We start from the raw sequence: 8,894 nt of genomic DNA, 5'->3' as shown, positions 1-8,894 counted from the left end.
GGTCTGGAACAAAGGTAAGGCTCCCTCGAGAGGTAGAAGGTTGCCTAAGTGCGAGAAACAAAGAATGCATGTGAGAGTTGCCCTCTCAACATTAGATGGAAGTCACCAGTGGCGTGTTGGTGAGGGTTTTGTTGTCTCTGATCTACGTAAATAACTTGTCATAAAGATTAGATTCATGTGTTGGCGAAGGAAGCCGAGAAAGAGCAGGATGACATCAACGTACAAGAAGACCGAGACAAACTTCAAAATTGGCTGATGCATCACATGGTTGATGAAATTCAGCAAACCAGTGCCGACGGAACCCAATGAAAGGAGTGAGGCTGACGGAACCCAATGAAAGAAGGCCTCACTAACAGATATCACCAGCAGGAATCTATAAGAGGGGGGACTTGGAACTCGATACCGTACCTAATCAGTCGCCATAACCCCATCTTAAGAGGAGGATAGCAAAGGAGACACAATGTCTGCTGGCAAGTATCAGAAATGCAACGAAGTACAGGGATAACGAAGGACATCAACATCATGTGTTGGGCTAAAACTAAAGCAGGCTTCTCAAGTTTGGTCACTGGACTTAACCAAACAAAAAGAAATAAAGGAGAGTGTCCACAGGAAGTCAACAAATATGGCACCGGAAATGATTGGCCAGGGTTTCAGATTTGTCAAACATGGAAGAGAGAAAAGCAAGGGGTGATTTGATCGCAACCTTTAAGTTTGTAAACCAGTTTGATGACGTCATCGTTAAGCAGTTCTTCGAAAGATGCAAGGACAGAGCAACCAAAGGTCGTAACATGAAATTATGTAAGAAATTCTTTAGGAAAGATATGAGAGTATAAAACATAATATATAAGAACATACAAAAGCAGTAGATGCATGAATTAAACTGAGTTTTCAAACCATGAAGGCAAACTGCACGCAGATATTCAAAAAAATGTTTGATGGTAGAGAAAGTATAAGAGTTAGAGTCTCATGAGTGTAGAACTCTAGAACAGTACAAAGAGTTAATTACACACACACACACACACACACACACAAACAACATACGTATGCTCGGTCGTACACATGCACACTCATGTCTGTTGCAGCGCAGTGTAGTGAGTGAAGTGTACAGTATCACACATGCTCCCCCACACAGAAGTAATAGCGTCCGGTTATCACCCACACTGCCCCACACAGGAGCACGGGAGGCCGGTTATCACCCACACACCCCTACACAGCAGCACGGGAGGCCCACACAGCAGTAAGAGCGAGAGGCTATCGCCCCCACACCCCCACACAGCAGTCAGAGCAGCTGACCATCACCCACACCAGCAATCGGCCAGTAGGAACATCGCATGTGTGAGAGACGAGGAAGTTTGCTGATGATGGCCTTCACTGGCACTTCACATACTCGGCCGTGTATGGTCCTACCTCCCTGCCGGACCTGTCTAGCCCTAAGTGGTCCCATCTGACCCCACCTAACCCCAACAGGCCAAACGATACCCCAGCTGGTTGGTCTTCACCACCAACAACAGGTCCTGTAACACTCCGCGTCTCGTACATCACATGTTACATATTCAGTCTGTTATTATGTCTGTTGATGGCGTTACTTCACAGTGGTTTATGTACATAAGTTCACGTTATGGCCACAATACGTATAGTGGATAGTCGTAATATGCATTCTTCCAGTCTTGCCTGTACCTGCTGCTAATGGCCAAACTTGCCAGGCTCCGCCGTCCCACCCCGCCCCAGGGAGCAAGACGCCCCCCGCCGTCCAGGCTTTTGTGTGCTGGTGTGCAAGTTTGACTCGTATTTTCATACACGATCGTTCAGTGAATAAAAGTTTGTAAGCATTTCATTTCATACTGGTGTCATGTCATATGCCACAATCAATACATGAGTTTTTGGATATAAATGATCTTGTGTATGTGTATATATATATATATATATATATATATATATATATATATATATATATATATATATATATATATATATATATATATATATATATATATATATATATATATATATATATATATATATATATATATATATATATATATATATATATACAAGGCTCAGACTCAATGGTAACCGGGACGAATGGTTTAAAATGTCTTCAACGTAAAGTCTGGGGTTGGTGTGAAGACAAGAGCTAAGGAAGGAGGAGCACAACTGCTGAAGCAGGAAGCAGGAGTTGCGGGAGTGTGTGAAAGAGTGGAAAAAAGTGAGCTCTGGACTAATGTGGGTAGAAATGAAAGTAGATTGCAAGGGGTGGATGATTATTAGTGCTTATATACCTGGTCATGAAAAGGAAGATCATGACAGGAAAGTGTTTTGGGAGCAGCTGAGTGTGTTAGCAGTTTTAATGCAAAAGCCCGAGTCTTAATGATGAGCGATTTAAATGCGAAGATGAATAATATGACAGCTGAGTTTATAATTGGGAGCATGGGGCATTTAGTAATGTGAATGGAAATGGTTAACAGTTTGTGGAGTTGTATGTCGAAAAAGGGCTTGTGACTGAGAACATGTGGTTCAAAAAGAGGGACATACATACTTATACATATGTGAGTAGTTAAGATGGTCAGCGGGCATTATTGGACTAAATATCAACTGAATGGCGTACAAAAGAGATACTTTTAGATGTAAATGTCCTGAGACTGGCAGCTGGGTGGGACGTGTGTGGAAGCGAGGGTGAAGATTTGTAGAGGTTGTCGGAAAAGAGAAAACGTTATGGGTGAGAAGAGATTGATGAAATTAAGTGAACTTGCATAAAATATTTATGAAGAAATACCAGGAGAGAGTGAGTGCTGAATGGCTAAAGGTGAAAGTAAATTAAGCGACGGGAGTGGATGAGGAATGGGAGGTATTTAAGAACGCATGTGCAAAAGATGCGTGTGACATTAATAAGGTGAGAATGGACAGATTAGAGAGGGTAGTGAGTGGTAGGATGATGTAGTAAATCTGCTAGTAAAGGAGAAAAGAAAGGCGTTAGGGTGGTACTTACAAGGAAGGAGTGCAAATAATTGGGAGATGTAACAGAAAAGGGGGCAGAAGGTCATTGGAAAGTGCAGGGGTTAAAAAAGAGGGCAAATGAGAGTTGGGGTGAGCTAGCATCAGTAATCTTCCAGGAGAATAGGATGTTGCTTTGGAAGGACACAAATATTGTGCGAAAAAAAAAGTAAACAAACGAGAACATCAGTGAAGGAGGCAAATGGGTAGGTGGTAACGGGTACGGATTAAGTGAGGAGATGGAGTGAGTACTTTGAGGGATTGTTGGATGAGTTTGATTACAGAGTGGCAAATGTAAGGTGTTTGGGTCACGGTGGTATGCGAAGTAAGAGAGTCATGGAGAGTGGTTTGGTGGTGAGAGAAGAGGTGGTGAAAGCTTTACGTAAGATGAAATGTGGCAAGGCGGCTGGTACTAAAGTTGAATTCCTGAAGAAAGAGGGTGCCTGTGTTGTTAATTGATTGGTTGGGATTTTCAGTGTATGTATGGATCATGATGGCGGAATGCATGTATAGTGTCACTGTATAAAGACAAGGGGGCAAAGGGGAATGTTCAAACTACAGGGGCATAAGATTGTTGAGTATATCTGGTAGTTGGTATGGGAGAGTAGTGATTAGAATGGTAAAGGCATGTAAAGAGCATCAGGTTGAGAGGGAAAAGTGTTGCTTGAGAAGTGGTACAGGATGTGTGGATCATGTGTTTGCTTTAAAGAATGTGTATGAAAAATACTTAGAGAAATAACGACATCTATGTGGCATCATTGGATCTGGAGAAGACGTATGATGGGGTTGATTAGAGATGCCTTGTAGAAGGTCTGAAAAAATATGGTGTCGGAGGTAAGCTCCTAAAGGCAGTGAGTTTTTATTAAGAGTGTATGGCATGTGTACGAGTAGGAAGAGAGAAGAGTGATTGGTTCCAGATAACAGTAAATCTGCAGCAGAAGTGTGTGCTTTAAATGCCTGTTTGATTTGTTTATGGGTGGGGTGGTGAGGGAAGTAATTACGAGAGTCCTGAAGAGTGGCAAGTACGCAGTCTGAAGAGGATGAGAGGGCCTAGGAAGTGAGTCAGTTGTTTGCTGATGATAAGGACTGGCGGCAGATTCTCATGAGAAACTCCAGACGTTGGTGACTGAGTTTGGAAGAGTATGTCAAAGGAGGAACTTCAGGGTAAGTATGAATAAAAGCAAGGATATTAGGTTTAGCATGGTTGAGGGAAAAGTTAGTTGGGGTGTGAGTATGACTGGAGCAAATTTGGAGGAAGTTCAGTGTTTTAGATAGCCGGGAGCGGACATGGCAGCGAATGGAATTATGGACGCGAAAGTGAGTCATATGGTGGTTGAGGGGGCGAAGGTTCTGGGAGTGCTAAAGAATGTGCGGAAAGGGAGAACATTATCTGGTACGGGAAAAATGGGTATGTTTGAAGGATAGTCGTACCAGCAATATTATATAGTTGCGAGGCATGGACTGTGCGATTAAGGGCGGATGCGTTAGAAATGAGATGTTTGAGGATGATATATGATGAGATGTTTGAGGATGATATATGATGAGATGTTTTGATCGAGTAAGTAATAAAAGGGTAAGAGAGAGATATGGTACTAAAAAGAGTTAGGTAGAGAGAGCTATAGAGAATGTGCTGAATGATTTGGACAAATGGAGAGAATGAGTGTGAAGAGGTTTACAAAGAAGACAAAGATATGTGCCAGAAGTTGGAGGGATCAAGGAGAAGAGGGAGACCAAATTTGAGATGGAAGGATGGAGTGAAAAAGATTTTGAGCTATCGGGGTTTGAACATGTTGGAGAGTGAAAGGCGTGCATGAGATAGCGAAACGGAACGATGTGTTACGTTGAAGTCGACGTGCTATCAGTGGACAGAATGAGGGCTGTGAAACCCTCAGAGTAAACCACTGAAAGGTCTGTGGGGCCTGGTTGTGGACAGGGAGCTATGGTGTCGGTGAATTGAACATGACAGCTAGAGAGTCGATGTGAGCGGATGGGGCCTTTCTTCGTCAGTTTCTGGCGAGGGAAACGGTGGTCAAGTATGGAAAATAGGATAAAAACGTAGAAAAAAAAACGCAAAATCAAATCCTTTCGTAGTAACATCACAGGTGTTGCAAACCTCGGGGACGCTGGCTGGAATAACAGCCGCTCCCGCTGTAACACTGCCAACTTTCGCGCCAATAAACAAGAGAAAAATCAGTTTGATCTTGAATAATTCCACGAGAGGTATGCAACGCACCACTAAGTTAGCTTTGTTTATACCCAGCGATCATCGAGGACCTCGCCCACCTCACCTTACTTAGTGAAAGGGTTGGGGGCGGATTGATGGTGGTGGTGTGTGTGTGCAAGGTCACCACACAGCCTCGTACCAGCTATAACACCGGTCATTGTTCTCTATGTATGTGGCATACGGTACGGATCCTGGCTTAATGACCCTCACTTGTTGACAGGCATTACCTCCAGCCACACAGGTGCGCTCAGGATGTGAGCCAACCCATCGCCTTGCTTGACCACAGGTGCGACAGCCAACATCTTTACCATATCATGATCTACAATGACGGTGTGTACTCTTACGACTTGTGATCGCACGGCGCATCCTATCTTCGTCTCTTAAACAGATATGGGGTATCTTTTGTCTACTATAACACTTAGGTAACGTCTATGTTGCTGAAGGAAGGACTGAGGAATATCACAAATCCATATTGGCAATTCTTACCTTTTATCTGACCATGTTTAAAGGCATGTATACGCGTATGAATTAAGAAAAAAACACTACGGGCTCAGTGCTGGATCCGCTGGTATTTCTAATACATATATGCGATTCGCCAAGTGCGTCGGAATCACGGTTTAATATGTTTACTGCTGCAGCCAAAATGAAGAAAGAGGACTCTAGTAACAAGGAGCGTGAGATGATGCAAAATGACCTAGGCAAGGAAAGTCATGGAGATGGGAAGAAGCTGAACAAGACCAGACTGATGAGTCGGTTACTGGGGGATAATACGTCAGCTGTGCTGGGAGAAGGACTCACAAGAGGGATAATACGTCAGCTGTGCTGTGAGAAGGACTCACAAGAGGGATAATACGTCAGCTGTGCTGTGAGAAGGACTCACAAGAGGGATAATACGTCAGCTGTGCTGTGAGAAGGACTCACAAGAGGGATGATACGTCAGCTGTGCTGTGAGAAGGACTCACAAGAGGGATAATACGTCAGCTGTGCTGTGAGAAGGACTCACAAGAGGGATGATACGTCAGCTGTGCTGTGAGGACTCACAAGAGGGATAATACGTCAGCTGTGCTGTGAGAAGGACTCACAAGAGGGATAATACGTCAGCTGTGCTGTGAGAAGGACTCACAAGAGGGATAATACGTCAGCTGTACTGTGAGAAGGACTCACAAGAGGGATAATACGTCAGCTGTGCTGTGAGAAGGACTCACAAGAGGGATAATACGTCAGCTGTGCTGTGAGAAGGACTCACAAGAGGGATAATACGTCAGCTGTGCTGTGAGAAGGACTCACAAGCTGACATCATGTTGAACCTGTCAGCGGAGCATCACGTGGGAAAGATCATGAGGGAGGTAAACTATATCGCGATCACTCAATTTTGCAACAAGTACATGGAAAGTGCAATGTTTGGGAAGATAAATACAATGTATCATCGCCCTAGAATAATAGGTGGCGAAACAAGTCTGGAGTCCTCACTTGATGAAGTCATTCTGAGCTGCTACCTCGCTAACGCGGGAAATGGCGAATATGAGTGAAAAAAAAAAATACATACATATATATATTTGTTTTTCCAAAAGAAGGAACAGAGAAGGGGGCCAGGTGAGGATATTCCCTCAGAGGCCCAGTCCTCTGTTCTTAACGCTACCTTGCTGACGCGGGAAATGGCGAATACTTTGAAAGAAAAAGATATATATTCGAACCAGAACCCTTGCGCTTTGTGTCTTTCCTAACTCATTTCGTGTTCAGGCTGTCGCTTGCTGCCTGTTTCAAAGAACTCGTCAATACTGGCAGTGACCAATCCATTTAAACACTCCAAAGTTGTAATCAAATCTCTCTCTCTCTCTCTCTCTCTCTCTCTCTCTCTCTCTCTCTCTCTCTCTCTCTCTCTCTCTCTCTCTCTCTCTCTCTCTCTCCTAGCCTCCCGAAGCGGGTAAATCTATCGACTCCCTGCAGCTCAGCTCCCGTCCATCAGGCACAGCGTTAGTCGCCCACTCTCGGATCCGTCGTAAGTCTTCGGCACTTTAGGTAATTGCATTGGTGAGGTGCAGTTCAATTTGGGTCTGCCATACACAGTACAGGTTATCTTTAGTATCTTCTTCTTGTACATGAGGACAATCTTGACCCTGGTGTGCAAAAACGTCACCTCCTCTTATCTTAACACTGTCCTCTGTTGACAGACTGGATACTGTATCATCCCCTATGTTCCTTTCATAGATTCCTGCACTTTGGATCTTGTTTGATTGCTGTCATAACCTGACCTCATCTACCTCAACCACTGCATTCGGTCGTGTTCATTTCATCACCCATGACCACAGGCGAAGCGTATCTGGGTCATTCTGTGAATTGGTGCCATCCTGAGTAACACAAAGACAAGGAGGAGTCGGGTCTGCGGCAGATGATTTAAGTATCATCTGTAGACTTAATAAGGTGTAAATCAAGTCCTTCTTGCAAGTCATTGACGTAAATTGAGAATAATGAGCGGTCCCAAGATCATGCCCTACAGGACTCCATCCATTCTGGAAAGGCACCGTTAACATATGTCCTATACCTTACATCTTAGATTATTAACCTACCCACCTAACGAGGAGTCCGAAGCGTTGGTGCATCAGACATAACGCCTCTGCTCGGTCAGAACGCAGGGGAATGCTCCACCACTGCAGTACGCCTACAATTATCACATCACCACCAATCCTCACGAATGACTGAAACACATTACATGGCGCCACCGTTCCAGCAACCTTCATTATCTACAAAAGCACTGAAATAGAACATCGCTGTCAAAGATGAACGTTGTTAACTGTAATGACTACCCAACGAGGCTACGTAAATCATCTACGAACCAATTTAATGAGATTTATCCTATATCAGTCATTAGGTCAGTCCGCTAAAGTTAACAGCCATATAACTACCCACCCGCAAGAGGGAGGAATCCAGACCTAAACATGGACTTTATGGGTTCCCGTGGTGTAGCGGTTAGCGTTCCTGACCTTGACGCATTCACGGGGGCCGCCCAGGATCGAGCGCATAGGTTTGAGTCCTGGTTGTGGCAGTCGGTCCACAGTCAACCCAACTATGACCTTAATCAGGACCTCAATTGCCCATGTTGTCTTAAGTAACATCGAAAAACAAAGGTAAACCACTGAGCCACGAGAATCCAGCTCGTACCGTCAACCCTGTGAATCTTTATGTGTACTGTATGTGTCGAGGGAACGAGTAACCTTGGCTCTCTGACCCTTCCCTTGTTGGTGCGTCTAGTCCGTGTCCAGAGGTGGGCACACCCGTGTGGGTACAGGTACGGGTGTCAGGGCAAGAGGGGAACACTGGACTTACTACTCCTCTCATCAGACCTCAGTCGTGACTGACCCAGCATGCTCATCACAGTCTGTGATACAAACACGGTATGGAGTCCAGGATTATGTGTTGATATGACTATATCTTGATATTCCCTATCGTATTTTTGTCCTTTTCTATTTCATTAGGCTATTTCTTTTTTCTTCTTTTTTCTACATTGGAGGCTCCAATTATGGACAAAGGTCTACATCAAGGCCGGACCTTAATTGTACTAACAACTTGATGGAAGTGAAACAGACAAGGGAAAGTATTTACGAATTTTTGAGGAAGTGAAAAGCCTGCCTTTTAAAAAGTTCAAGATGTTAGTTATTGGGAAAGACATGAGAGGGTATAG

Source organism: Panulirus ornatus, chromosome 1 (assembly GCF_036320965.1).
Source record: "Panulirus ornatus isolate Po-2019 chromosome 1, ASM3632096v1, whole genome shotgun sequence".
Classification (NCBI taxonomy): Eukaryota; Metazoa; Arthropoda; class Malacostraca; order Decapoda; family Palinuridae; genus Panulirus; species Panulirus ornatus.
Note: the sequence above shows the minus strand (reverse complement) of the source record.